This window comes from Oxyura jamaicensis, chromosome 12 (assembly GCF_011077185.1).
Source record: "Oxyura jamaicensis isolate SHBP4307 breed ruddy duck chromosome 12, BPBGC_Ojam_1.0, whole genome shotgun sequence".
NCBI classification, from domain to species: domain Eukaryota; kingdom Metazoa; phylum Chordata; class Aves; order Anseriformes; family Anatidae; genus Oxyura; species Oxyura jamaicensis.
This window is the reverse complement of record NC_048904.1, coordinates 9,987,118-10,001,713: the sequence shown is the minus strand read 5'-3', so window position 1 is coordinate 10,001,713 and position 14,596 is coordinate 9,987,118.

Genomic DNA, 14,596 nt, shown 5'->3' with positions numbered 1-14,596 from the left:
TCCTGGCACTCCAAAAGACCCGAAATGAAGCCCTTGCACCCAGGGAAGTGTGGAGGAGACCGGGCACTGCAGCCTCTCAGCCATCATCCCTCTCACAAGGGTCTGTCCCCGCACAGGGGGGCTGAAATATTTCCTAACAGCTACTTCTGTAACACTAGTGAAATCAAAGCAAAACGTGTCAAAATTCCCATTAAGACACATTTAACTTCCCTTGTTCCAGGACAAAGTGCCTCTGCCTGGAGGCAGGTTTCGGGTTCGCCGCGGCAGCCGTGGGAGACTATTGGATTACAGGGCAGCCCGGAGCCAGGTTTTGCTCTCTTCAGGGTAAAGGCTTTTTCTAATCAGGATCAGTTTAATTCTGTCATCTGGATTATTAGCTTGGCTCCACTTCTGGCCCGTGCAGGAAGGAGACGAGGGGAAGGAGCCCGCTGCGAGGGGAGGGGAGGGGAGAGGAGAAGGGAGACGGCCCCAGCCCTGAAGGGCAGATGCCTGGGACCTGCTCTTTGCACCTCAAACCCCCCCGGTCACCTTTTAGATGATGATGGATGGTGTGAAGGCCTCCCAGGGCTTTGTGGATACAGGTTAAGCTCTGCCATAGATGAGAGTTATCCTGATTTACAGGTAGGGAAACTGAGGCAGGGCCAGTGGCTGTCTGACAGCAAGGGAGGTGAGGAGATGCGGCACTGCCAGCGCCTGCCCAGAGCTGAGCTGAATTCCTCGTTAGCCAGAGGAGATGGTGAAATCCCTCCTTTCCTCCTGGAAAAGCCAGCGTCTCCGCATCCTGGCTCGCATGTCAGGGGAGGCTGTTGGGCCCTCACCACATCCTTGCTCTGAAAGGGATATTTTTTTTCCTCTTCCTTTTTATTTTTTATTTTTTTTTCCAGGAGCGGGGGGTGGAAACTGGGAAGTTGTTTTCCCTGTTATTCCTCCACATCCTTGCTCCCCATGCCATGGGCAGCATCTGTGGCAGCATTTGGTTTATTTAACCTTCTCAGCAGGAGCTAGGCAGCAGCAGTAATAAATAATAATTAACTATTAGCAGATATTGCTGACGGCATCGTTAGGTGAGCACGGTGGGTAGTTATTGCTGTTGGCCGTGGGTGAAGGGGCTGGAAGAGCACACCCAGGGGGTGCCTGGGCATTCCCAGGGGGATTCCCCAAATGAGGGGAGGGTTTGTAACACCGGGATAGCCACGCTTTTGTTCTACCTGTGCAGCTCAGCACAGAGGGGAGTTGGATGCCAGCCTGCCAAAGCCGACACCAAGACACCCAAAATGAGAGTCCTGGACAGTCCCTGCAAACTAGCAGGAGGCAGAAACAAGGCAGCAGGTGGGCACGCTGCTTGGTGCGAGCACTGTGGGGTCCAGTCCTCATCTGGAAAAGGGAATTGCTTCCAGCTGCCTCCAAGGAGAGGAGCGGCTGCCAGGAGGTCAGGCAATTGCTGAGTTAGCCACGGAAAAAGGCAGCCTGGTGCTTCCTCCCCTCGTGCCAATGTGGGAAGCAGCTCTTACATGTGCTTGACTAGTGGGGAGAGGCATTTCAGGGAGCCCTTCCCAGAGAGGTGTCCCAGCGCCTCGGCTACGGTCTGAGCCTGGCTAGGGCTCGGGTGTGCTGGCAGAGCTTGGGAAACGGCTGAGCTGCAGAAGGGCTGGGCAGTCCTTAGCTGGCCCTCTTGGGTCACGTTCTAACACATTTTCATAAGGTTTCCTTAATGCTCATGCAGTGCTGGAGAGATCTAGCTGGTATGTGATGCGTTGTCAGCCCTCTGGGTTCAGGGACAAGAGAGCTGCTCGTTCCCTGGCTGGGAGCAGGGAAACCCAGCGGGATGACACAGCACTGCGTCTGGCTCACTGGTGTTGGGTAACCCATGGCTGGCCCTGTATCAGCCAGCTTTTTGGGGTCCCTCACACGGCAGTGCTCAGCTCCGAGCAGACAGAGGCTGACGTGATGTTTTTGGCTCTGTTCGTTGCTGGCATCATCAGTCTTCCACAAGAGAGGCTCTCCGCTCAGCATCTCCGATGTTATCACATCCCCACTGTCAAGTGCAGGCTGAAAAAGTGTCCCAGCGCTTTCATTTTCAGCCACTTAAGCCCTGAGCATCTCCGAAGCCTTGGCTCCATGCTTGCTTCTGCATCCACACCTCCTCGCTGATGAGCGGCCTCGCGCAGGGACCAGCCTGCGTCTTGGGTGCCCTGCCCGCAACATCTTGGGGGGTTCTGAAGTCTGTAATGGGTGCCCGTCTTGGGAGGCTTTGTCTTCAACCATGCACAGATGAGGTGGGATATTCACACAGCAGCTCGTGCAGAATGCCCCTTCCTGGCTCTCTGGGTGTGAATCGAGTACAAGGACCATGGTTCACACACTGCGGGTACCGGCTCTTCTTCTTCCTTTCCCCGTGGCCTGTTGTAATCTGTAGAGCTCTTTAGGTCCTCTGTGATGGAACTTGTCCTTCCTCTTAGATCAGGGCTGATAGCTGCACGTGAGTCCAGGAACACAGCAGTCCTGGAGTCCCCTTTCCTTGGCCTCCTTAATCTGTTGGAGTCAACAGGACAGCTCTTTGACTGAGCCCAAAACCTTTCCAAGGAAGGCAGTTTTATGGGGCTGCTACTTTGGGATGTGCTGGTTTGTCTGCATCTGGGACTATGCTGTGTATTTAAGGCTATCGAGGGTGGTAAGATGTGGTGCTAATACATGAGTTGATATTGAGGGTCAACGGGGGTTTGGGTCACTGCTGTGGGCTTCCACCAGGAAGCTGCTGGAGCTGCTGTCTGGGACACGAGGCATCAGCTGGGCTGGTGCCTTCACCGACATCTTCTGGCCTGGTCCTTGTATCCTGGGCTCCTTTTTCTATCTTGTATAGAAAGAAGCTGAGGGGATGGGAAATGGCATGAGCCACCAGGCCTGGGGGACAGGGACAGCGCTTCCCAGGGCCACCAGCTGGCACAGCCCGGAGCTGGCCAACACCTCCACCATGCTGCAGCAGCACTTCTTCCCCAGGGAGCTCAGACCTGCGGCTGCTCTCAGCGAGCACTGGCCATCCCACAGCCCTGGCTGAGCGTTTCGGGGCATGCTGCCACCCACAAGAGGCAGAGGTCTTCTCCTGGCCACAGAGCTGCTGGGCTTCCACGCCTCTGAACTAGCTGGTGCCCGCTCCCCTCACTCCAGGGTGCCTCACCAAAATAGCTGCTATGGAAAGGGGTTTGTTGACTTTTTTTTTTTTTTTTTTCTTTTCCTTTCCTTTTTCTTTCTTTTTTTTTTTTTTCTTCCTGTGCTCAGACTTCCCCAGGCCTCCTCAGAAGGCTCTGGCATATCATCCTACAGATGTGGCACAAAAGCCCTGGTTGCAAAATATATCCGGCATGGCAGTTGGTAGTGTTGTGCAATCTCCATCAACTTACGGAAACCACCGTGAGATACTATTAAAGAGGGGCTCCGGCCCCATCCATCACTCCAGCCGCAGTCACGTGCCGCTGTCAGGCAGGAGGGCACCGGCAGGCAGCGCGGGGGCCGGAGGCACCGGGAGCTTTCCGTCCCCGTGGGTGCTCCATCGCAGGGACGGGCAGGATGGGACCTCTCTGCTGGCACCCCTCGCAGCTCGGAGCAGATCTGTTGTGTTGCCAGTGGTGTCCTGCCGTTGCACGTTGCTCTCCAGCATCTGGCAGCGCTGATGTTTTAGTGCTACAGGCCAGGCAGCCGGCCCCAGGTCAGAAGAAGGGAGGCTGCAGCTCAGGGGATGCTGCAGGGACTCCAGGCTGGAGCAGGGAAGGGGTTTTTGCAGGTAGTTATGGGGACAGGGGCGTCCAGGCTGTTCCTACACCCCTGGCTGGCTTTCTTCACCTCCAGGGAATCCTTTGGATGGGGACAAGATGCCACAAGTTCAGCTCCCACGTGCAGGGAGGCAACATCTGGGCTGGTGCTGGGACATCCCCCTCAGGCTCCATGGTTCTTGCTAGTCCCAAACATGTGGGGCCTTGGCTGCAAGGGGGCTCTTCTGACAGGCCCAGGTCTGCTGGGTCAGCAATCACATCAAGGGCTGGGGGGAGGGACTGGCAGCCTTTGGCCCCAGGCAGACCTGGGCCAGAGGACATGGATGTCCCCAGTGCCACCCATCCCTGTCCTCGGGCACCTTCCCCACCAGCCCCAGCATCCAGCTGGGAAGGGACTTGAGCCAATGAACCCGCTCAGCCCGGCAGGCTCGTTATCACCCCAGCTTTATGGCACCTTCAGGCCCGGTCGCCCTCTCCCCTCAGTCACGTCTCGCTCTCTGCAGCATATTAAATTCCCCGAGGGCTGCCCGGGCAAAATTGCCGCTGCTCCATTACTCTGCTGTCAGCACCCGCCACCCTCGTGAGAATCAGGCTCCGCATCAGAAAATAATAAAGGCGATGTTATGAGCAGAGGGGAGAGGAGATTAAAAACCTGTTTGAAGAGCCTGCCGGTCCCTGGGCTGTTTATTGCACGTCGTGGCTTTGCGTTATTTTTGTTGTCACCGAAGTTGGACTTTTAATTTTCCCCTGATCGTGAAGTGACTGCCTTGTAATTTCCCTATGGCTCTGGGGATTAAAAAATGCTGTTTAAAGTACCTGTTGGTCCCCAGGATCGGCTGGGGATGCTTTCACTGCATGTTGAAGGGCTAATTAAAAGCTTTATTCCCCCAGATGTGACAAGCACTGGGCCCGACCCCGGGGCTGAGCAGCTCAGGGGGGGCTTTGAGTGCCAGCACCGGGCCGGCTGTGTGCTCCGTGAGACCTGGCCATGATACATGCATTTATCCATGGCTTCTTTTTTTACATGTGATTTACTTTCCAGGGCGTTTTGGTCAATTTTCACCCTTAATGCCTTTGGCTAATGAGCCTGCTACATTTCACAAAATGGTTTTCATGCACTGACACGCTCGTGCTGCGGGTTGGCAGCACTATAAAGGGAAGGTATTTAGGTCCTGAAGCCAAAAATGCCGTGTCCTCCGTCCCCGTGCCAAACGTTTTCTGTGAGTTGTTGTTTTCCTCTGTGGTGGTTTATGTTAATTAATAGGTAGCTTGTGTCGACACAGAGCTGCCCAGGTAAATCGTGCAGGGATTTACCCTACTGGGGTGATGCCAAACCAAGGGTCAGCTCCTGGAGGTGTCCAGGCCGGGCCAGCAGGATGGTCACTGCTGCTGGGTTGTCCCAGCTCTGGTTTTGCCCAGTGCCACCCTGCAAACCTCCATGGATGGGGCTCTGCAGCAGGAGAGCAGGGCTTTGCCTCACCTCCAGTCCCTCCTGCTCCCTTCAGGTCTCAGGGAGCCGGGTTTGGGACTGCCCCACCAAGAGTCCGCACTGGCACCAAAATACAGAAATAAATAAATAAATAAAAATCCACTTGTTTCTAAAAGAAAACTCCAGGCTGAGCTTTCCCAGCTGGAGGGTAGGGGACGGTTGCTTTGTAATCGCTCCCGGCTTACTGTTGAAAACATCTTGGTCAGATTTTTATCAGCGCCTGAACAGGAACAGCCCCAAGGACTGGCTCTGGGGAGATTAGGGGGCTGCTGGTGCAGCACGAGGTGCTCCCGCCCGGCTGGGATGCGCCGTACGGGACACTGATTTGATGTCTGCCCGGGGACCTGGGGATGCTCATGAAGGAGGTGGGATGAGTTTTCTTGTCTTCAGTGGTGTGGAAGGAACAAGGAGGCTCAGGGCTGCCTCGTGGAGACAGCACCGGGGTGGGGGTTGAGGCTTGAGCTGCAGAGGGAATCCGATGGGGAGACATGGAGGGGAAGGGGAAAGAGGAGCCCCCCCAGGCAGTTAGTGCTGCTCAGGGAGCCCAAACCCTGCTGGGATAAGCCCTCTGCTATGCCGACCTTGCCCACTGGCTTCTACATCCTTCCAGAAAGAAGACAAGCCCTGCTCCCGCAGGAGCACAGGCCAGAGGGGAAGGAGAACGGCGAGGCAGGGCTTGCACCAGCCCCGTACCACCTGGAAAATGCCGGCGGCCGTGCTGGGCAGTGCTGGGGGTTTCCAGTAAGCCCCGGGCTGGGGCAGGAAGCGTGCCGTGGGTGGCAGGAAGCTGGCCGCCGCGCCGCCCGGCATTCCTGCGCGCTGGAAAGCCGAGTCACGCTTCCTGCGGCGTGCCTGGAGCACCTCCGCCCCGAGCAGCGCCTGCTGCCCCGCTGGATGCGGCCCTGGAGCACTCATTGTCATGATTTGTGGGTCAGGAGCAAAGCGATGCTCGGAGGATTTGGTCCTCAGCACAGGTGTGATGCTGCCTGGTGTCCATCCCAGGGATGTCCCGGGCACAGGCTCCAGCCATGGTCCCTCCGGTGACAGTCGCAGCAGGGAGGTGGCCACGGAGAGGTGAGGTGACAGCTAACTGCAAGGGTGCATGGCATGTGTGTGCCCTAGGTGACATCAGCGTGGTATGGGCAGTGCCACACGGTGATGGATCACAGGGCAGTGCCCCGTCCCTCCTCCCCCACCACAGGCTCATCCCGGAGCATCTCCCCCATGCCACGCAGCCACGGCCAAGGAGACAGCACCCCACTGTGCCCCCCTGGTGGGATTGCTCCATCTCCAGGCAGGTAGATGAGGCCTTGGGGTCTTCTCCTAAAACCTCCTCCATACTCATGCTTTGGGTTATTTTCTTTAAGGTGCTTGTGCTTTAGCTGGTAAGATCTCAGACGGCTCCTCATTGTGGCTTCTATTTGCTTTCCTCTTAGATCTCTGCGATTCCCCTTTGCCTATGCCCATGCTCGATGTAAGCAGGGTGCCATTTAACCAAGCCTGGGCGATGCGCTGCCTCCACGATGCTTCTCTGGGAGAGTTTTCAGCTTTGTTCTCCTCCCATAGCCCACCAGGTGAGCCCAGTCCTCTGCACTTCCAAGTGTCTAAGCTTGCTCGTGTTATTGCTCTAGTTTGTCACTTTATTTTTTGTTTGCTTTTACTGTATTTATATTGTGTGTTATTGGCCTGCATGGGAAAGCCCATCCGGGCTTTTCTTCTGGCATCTCGTAGTCACAAAACCACTGCTGTCAGTGAGTTTTTTTGGGGGTGCATGGTGTTGGCAGCCCCAGGGGTGGTGTCTGTGTTGTCAACAGAAGCATCAGCAGTGGGACGTGGCTCGAGCAGCCCCGCTGGCAATTTGTTGGGTAGGAAGAGGGCCCGGGAGCTCCTGTTTGGAGCTATCACATGCCTTTAGCTGGGCAAAATCTCATTCCCAACCAGCATTGCCAAGCTGGTGCAGAGCTTCTTGTAGTCCCAGAAAACTTATTTTTTCTGCTATTTCTCATTCTGGTATGAGTCTAACTGCTGGCTTAACCCTGCCCCACCAGCAACCCCTCTGCAGCCATTCACAGAGCACGTGGAAGCAGCCTGGTCCTTTTTGAGACCCCATCCCCACCTGCGAGCTTCCCCAAGCCCACCGAGTGCCGTCATGGGCTTCAACATCTCCAAAGCAGCTCACGGTGAGCTCGTGTTGGTGACACCCGCATCCCTGCCCCGTCCGGCAGAGACCCCCAAAAACCACCCTATGGAGGGGTCAGCCCCCGCTGTGGGAAGCGGCTGGTGGCTGCGGCTCCCAACCGGGCTGGCGAGGCGGCAGCGATGGGTTATCCACCCCTCCGAGCCCGCAGCAGCAGAGCGGAGCCGGCAGGGCTTCCAGGGAAGGAAATCCCAGCGCTTGGTGAGCTGCAAATAATCGCGGGCGGCGAGGGGCAGGAAGCGCTTGTTAGGAAGGAGCGAGGAAACGGAGCCGCTGCCTCAACCCGAGCAGGCTTTTCAGGACCGGAAAGCGGGAGTAGGAAGGCGTAAAAGCGCTTTGAGCTTTGGCAGAGGATCGCAGAGGGCAAGGGGTGAGGGGACAGGGACAAACAGCGGTGGGGAGCTCAGGGAGGGGGCGGCCCGCGTGTGCGTGCCGCGGAGGGGACTTCACGGTGGAGCTGCTAATTAGCTAAGAAAGGCTCGTCTCCACGCTTGTTAGGTTAACTCAGCGGGGATATTGCAAAAGCAAATTCCTCCCAGCAAGTGTAATTAGGGGGCCGGAATTCCTCCGGTTCCTTGTCCTTGCTGCGAATCCTGCTAAAGCCATCAGGTGAGGACACGGGGTGAGGGGGCGAGGGGGAACACGCAAGCCCTTTGCAATAACAACCCCTTCCCAGAGTGGCAAGGATTTCACATCAAGGCTTGATGTTTTTCTCGCTGATTATTGCAGGGTGGAAAATACACGTCGGACTAAACCAGCAGGGTCGCAGGGCTGCTTCCCCCAGGGCAGCACGCTCGTGTTAGAGGTGGAAAGAAGACAGTGAGGGGTCTGGGCAGGGCAGCAGCAGGATTTGGGAGGTGCCCACGTACAGCACAGCAGCCCTGGATGGTGCAGGGGAAGGCTGCTGACCCGCCAGCATCCAGCCCCCTGCACCTGGCCGAGAGGTGCCGGGCTCAGAGAGCCCCAAACCAGCGCATCTCTGCAGCAGGGTGCTTCAGGGCTCCCCAGGCACGTCGGGCACCCTGTGCTTGTGCCGCTGCTGCCTCTGCAGGAGGGGAAGGTGCTCGTGGGGTGCGTGACGATGTGCCTTGTCTGGGACGCCAGGTACCTGGGGACATGGGGACAAGGCAGACGGCAGCGTGGCGTGGGTCAAGGGGAGAGTCTGGGGATGGAGGGCACGGAGGGGGTGGGAGAGGAAACGTGGGGGGAGGAGAAAGGGCGAGCCTGGGACCTTAAAGAGCAATTAGTCAAAGCTGAATTGTTTTCCTAAACTCTTAATGAAAACAAAGAGTGGGGCATGGCCCAGATGGTGCCAGGGGATCAAATAAATGTCGCACTCAGGAAGCAGCTGCTACTGGGAATGTTTCCTGCCAGCCCTGCTGCTGCTCACAGCTACTTTTATTATTTGTTATTTTTCAGGACTGCAGCTGGGGTTTCCCTCCAGCTGTGTGGAAATATGCTTAAGGCTGGTCCACGAAGGGCCCGCGAGGGCTCGTCCCTGCCCGCAGCATCCCCGGGGTGCGCAGCGTCCCGGCCCCCTGCTGCACAGCGCGGTCCTGTCCTCCAGCTCAGGTGCTGTGTGCCGGAGTCCTGTGCAGGGTTTTATCCAAGGGTAGCACCCTGTTTCCCTGCCCATCCCTAGTATCTTCCCATGGGGGTTCAACCTGTCCCTGCTCCAAAGCAGTGGCTGATGTGATAGGACCAAAGTGAAGAAAGTTGTCCAAAAAAAAAAGGAATGTTTTGGATGGTGTTTTCATCTGTCTGATGCTTTTTGGGAGCTTTTTTTTTTTTTTTCTGTAACCCCAAGGGCTAAAAAGTCCTTGCTTTTGGGGGAGGGGGGGAAGCATAAACCACAACCAAACCAAAAACTCCTTGACTCCAGCAGCTCAGGATTTAAGGGATCCTGTCCCTATTAGAAATTTAAGAAAATCTCTGCCCCTTAGTAGCCAGCAGATTTCACATGGGAGCTGCACTTTTGCAGCACAAAGCAGTGAGGAATCTGGCTGTGCGGGGTGGCTGCTCCCAGACCTATGTGCACACAAGACAGAACTTTTTATTGGGGTGTATTTTTTTTCCAAGGGCAGCCCAGATGCAGGGACCACTTGGATGCCCCCTGAGGAGCTGCGTGCCCATCTCCTGCCCTTGGGTTTTTATACACAAAAACCCCCGTACGCCCAGCAGGGCAGGACCCTCGCCATCCAGCTGTGCCACAAGAGTTTTGCTGGAGCCAAACCCTCAGCTCCAGCCGTCGTGGGATGTGGAGGTGCCAGCCTGGGGTTCTGTGTGGGTCGGGTGGGATCAACTTCCCGGCTGTGCTGGCCGGGGCTTCACCAGCTCCTGCTGGAGACGCCGCTTCCCCGCCCGTCATCGCGTGCCCCAGGGTTTGCGGTTACGTCCTCGGAGCCGTTTGATCCCTGAAAGTTGCAGCTGATCAAAGGGGCAGCTTACGGGAACGCGCCGCTGGGAGACTTCCTCTGGTGGTGCCAGGGGCAGCGCTGGGGAGGCGAGAGGCGAGGGAAGAGATCTGTTAACTGCTGCGGCTCTGCTGCTCACACAGCCCACGCACGAGCCAGGTGATGGAGAGTTTTGAAGAAAAATATCAATAACCTGATAGGTGGCCTTGAGTTTCCCCTTCTGCACATAAGCATGTTTAAAAAAATGTGAATTCCCGCAAAAGCCCAATGCGTTCCTCAGGTCTGGGTTTTGCACATCGGTCGGGGAAGGGAAATGACGGCCAAAGCTGGGGGCACGGCCAGCCGGCTGCAATAGCCCCATTCATGTCCCATGTTTCTTTTGTTTCTCAGCATACAATTGAACTATTTCTGCTTGTGCAGGGGAAGAAGGAGCTAGCGGTGGTGGCCCTGCCGCGGTGGCCACGTGAAGCCCTCCTGTTGGTGCACGGGGAGCACCACCAGCATGGGAAGAGCTCATCCCAGGTGGGTGCTGCCAGGCTGCATCTTGGCTGCAGGCTCCCCCAAGGTCTCTGTAGGGTCGTACCCCAGGCTGGTGACCCTACAAATCTTCCTGAGGGACTTTTTGGCCCTTCTAGTGAATCATGAGGCTTGCTAGCACACAGAACCTATGTTGGGCATTGTTCGTGGAAGAAGAAACATCCTCAGGTATGGCTGCACCCAACCGTGTCACCTCGGGAGGGGAGGGACGACCTGGAGGGACCACGTAGGGGTGGCTGCTGCTCCAAAGTGGGACCTTTCTGAGCAGATCCAGAGCATCAAAATGTTGAGCCTCAAATTTGTCCCCTGGCCATGGGGTGGGAGCAGGCTGGCAGGGAGTGGAAAGTCACCGGGAGGTGGGAAGCGTCTTTGAGGGCTGGGAGGGTGGGAGAGTGATCCCACCCAGGGCGCTGGAAAGAAACCACTCCCAGGAAAAGGAGGAGGCTGTCAGGGATGATGCTCTCTGCATGTCTCTGTGAAATCAGGGTGGCTATTTTTTAGGTGGCTAATTGATTAGGGCAGCCACACTGGGAGGAAAGGACCTTCAGGAGTGAGCACCCAGCCAGCTTTGGAGAGGCATCAGGGAGAGCAGAAAGTCCCCAGATGATCAGCATGCTTTGGAATGAGGTGCTTCTCTGGGTGCCTGGCTTTTGGGGTATGTCCTGAAGAGAAGTCATTAGTCTGTGCTGTTCTTTGGGGCCCCTTGGTAGGACAGAGCAGCTGTAGGCCCAGGAAGCCCCATGCAGATGCTGGTGGCTGTGCTCTGCACCACGGCAGGAGGCAGCTCTTGGCTCATAGACTCTTCCCCACAAGGATCCTTATATAATTTCTGAGCTCCAGTTAGGCTTTGTCCACGGGAGACGCTCTCAGCTTTAATATGTTGAAGGCTTCAGAGAACCCCCTTAAAAGTTGCACAACCTCCTCCTAGGTGGGATGTTTTTATTCCTTGGCTTCTTGAGTCAAACCCGTTCCCTCCAGCCAAGGGCTGACCTTGCTGTTGGCCATCGAGCTCCTCAAATCAGTGTCTCAGAGGGACAGCAGCTCTGCCTTGCAGCCAAGCAGACCTCCAGGCTCAGCGTGGGCAGTGCCACGTGCCCGTGGAAGGGAACAGCCCGTTCCCCAGAGGTCAGAAGGTGAGATCCCAGCTGGCGTGGATGCGGCTCGCGGGGAGCCAGATCCGGCCGTGCCCGGGGAGCGTGCTGAGCCGGTGTGAGAGGCAGGCATGCAGTGTCTCGGAGTCTGCTCGTTTGGAAATGGTGCTCTTTTCAACGGTTCTGTTATCAGATGGAGCATTTCCTTCATCAGTGTTAATATCCATGTAGTGAAACAATGAAAGGGCTTCCTATCAGTTCCAAATAGGACGTGAAAAGCTCTCAGCGTTAAGAGTAGAGGATGCTGGAATAGGGCAATGGGAAACGCCTGAGTCACTGAAATGCCTCTTTGATTCCATTAGGCTGATATGTTCAAAAGGGAAGAAGAAAAAAAAAAGAGAGAGTGAGAGTGGAGCTAGTTAATGATCTGAGAGACAGAGGGCAGGAAGGGCCAGCGCTTGCAGCTTGGTCTCTGCAGGGAGGGAGGGCACGGAGGGATGTGCTGGCACGGGCTCTGGAAAGCAGAGAGCACAGCGGGGAGCTGTGTGCAGGGAACAGCACGGTTTGTTTTCGGAGAGAGGGGATGCTCGGCGGGGAATACAGAAAGCTTTCACCCCCTGCCCCTTGTCCTACTGCCGTGTGCTCCAGCTTTGTCTTTTCTTGCCCAGGCACTGCTGTGCCCATGATCATGTGAGCGCAGCCTGACATTGCACAGCACGGGGCAAGGGAAGGGGTTGGGGAGATGTTCTCCAGTAAAAAAATGGAGGGGCTGAATGTGTCCTCAGCTCAATGTAAAAGCTGTGTGATGTGGTGCTGTATTTTTTCCATAATTCCTTTTTGCACTGGCAGACCTGGCTGGGGCGAAGTTGCTGGATGGGAGCAGGGGGCTGCTGTTGGGCTTTTTTCAACAGCATTGGTAACACCGTGAGGCTCTCTTGGTTGCAGAAATTGAAAATGCCCACCCCACGTGCAGGAGGCTCAGCCCCTAGGCTGTCACTCCTGTGATTTAAAGATCCTTCCAAGTGCTGCTGTGGACTCAGGAGGGGAGGGAAAAGCTGCTTGGCAAAGCATCCACGGTCACCAGCCGCAGCAGGGAGCAGTGACCCTGCCCATCATCCCAGCCAGGAGGATGCATGGCAGCCCGTGCTGGAGCCGTGTTTGCAGGCAGGAGCGAGGGGTTTGCTGAGGCTGGGCAGCACCTGCAGTGCTGGGGCAGAGCGAGCAGGATATCCCGAGCCTGCAGAGATCCCTGGCCCGGAGTGGGGCAGGCGGCCAGGGCGGTGCGGTCGCTGGCTGCTCCGCTGCGGGGAGCGAAGGGTTCGCTGCCCGGCCCCACCAGCCAGGTGTAAACCCCAAGGCCGCTGTACAAACACGCGGGCTCTGACATGTGCGAGGTCAGGGGCTGCGAGCACATTTGTTGTTGTTACAGGAAGAGCTGCGAATACTTTGGCCGTAACCTGTTTTCCCTCAGCGTTGTGAGCCAGCCCCAGGCTCCTGCAGGCAAACACCCCATGGGGCATACCAGCAAACGCCCCGCTGTCCTCCCTGCTGCATCCCAGAGGAATTTCCCAGTGAAAGGAGATCAAAAACTGCAAAGAGAAGGAGCAGGGGGCACCCAATAACTCCTTCCCTAGCAGTAGGGCCCTGCGCCTGCTCCCCGGGGAGGTGAGCAGCTCTCCGTGCCCATTTGCCTAGGAGCCCCACGGGGCTCCCCAAGACAGGGCTGCCCTTTGTGGCGGGCGTGCTGGGAGGCGTTGAAAAGCCGGGGAGCCATGCCAGCGCTGCCGAGAGCCCAGCACCGGGGAGGGCTCGCACACAAAGGGCTGTCCTGTCTTCACACCTGCGGGGAGGCCGTGGTGCTGACAGCCCGGGGACGATGGCAGTGACAGAGGCACGTCGCGGGCAGGTAGTGGCAAGGCTCTCAAAATGAAGGCAAGCGGCGCGGTGACAGGAGTGGGCCTGGGTTTGTGCACTGCACCTGGGGATGGACCGGAGGGGATGGGGGAGGCCGGGGGGTTGCTGCTCCTCCTGTCCATGTTCAAGGCGAGGCAGACATTTGGGGTTTGCTGGGACACAGCTTGGCCAGGCTGTTTTAAACCACTGCGGGAGGAATCGGTGCAGGCAGTGTGAGCAGGGGCTGGAGGGGCTTGGGTGAAATGCTTGGAGCATTTATTGGAAAAATTTCCCCTCCATTTCCCATTCATGGGAAACACGCAGCAGCCCTTCAGCGGGGTCACTCCGAGACCTGTCTCCAATCCCAGCCAGGAACTGCTGCAGGTTTACAGCTGCTTTTCCCCCTTTTCAGGCAGAAAGCCCCCTCCCCACCGCCACGCTGCCCCCTGCCCTCCCTTGGCCGGTCCCTCGGTGGGGCTGGGGTCCTGTGGGACGGGGTGGGGGCTCCAGGTGAGCTCTCAGCAGTGCTTCACCCTCCTCCGTGCCTCGGTGGGCTTCGGCAAGGGGAAAGCTTGGCCGATGGTGCCCTCCTGCGGCGCAGCGCCGTGCGGCAGCTCGGGGGCTGCTGGGGAGCCCCCTGGGCTGGGCAGGCGGCGGGTGCCCCCTGAATCCCCCCCAGCCTGGCAGGCTCTGGGGTGGCCACAGCGCCTTGTCCTGGGGTGGGCAGCGAGGGCACGAAGGGATGGGGTGGCCTCGGGGGAGCCGGTCAGGGTGGGCACCCTGGGGTGGGCTCCGCTCGGAGCTCGAGCATCGTGTCCCCCCCCCTTGCAGCTCGGGCCCCGAGCAGGGGACAGCGTGTCTCTTTCCTGTCCCAGCTGGGAAGGGCTGGGTCCCCGCCAGCTTTCCTGTTTGTGTTCCACCCCGCCGCTCCCCGGCACCCTGGCCCTCGCCCATCCAAGCCCCACGAGCCCCATCCTGCCCTGGCCACTCTGTCGGATGGTGCTGGACCGGGTGGGCAGCTCGGGACCCGCTCTTCGTGTCCCTTGGGGGCCATGTGGGCAGGAGAAGGGATGGGTGAGTGGCTGAGCTGGGCAGATCGGCACTTTGTAGGGTCAGAGGAACCCTTGCGAGCCCCCAAGTCACAGCCTCTGAAGTCCCAAGGGATGTGAGGGGTAGGTCCTGCCCCTTCGGCAGGGTTGTGCTGGGGC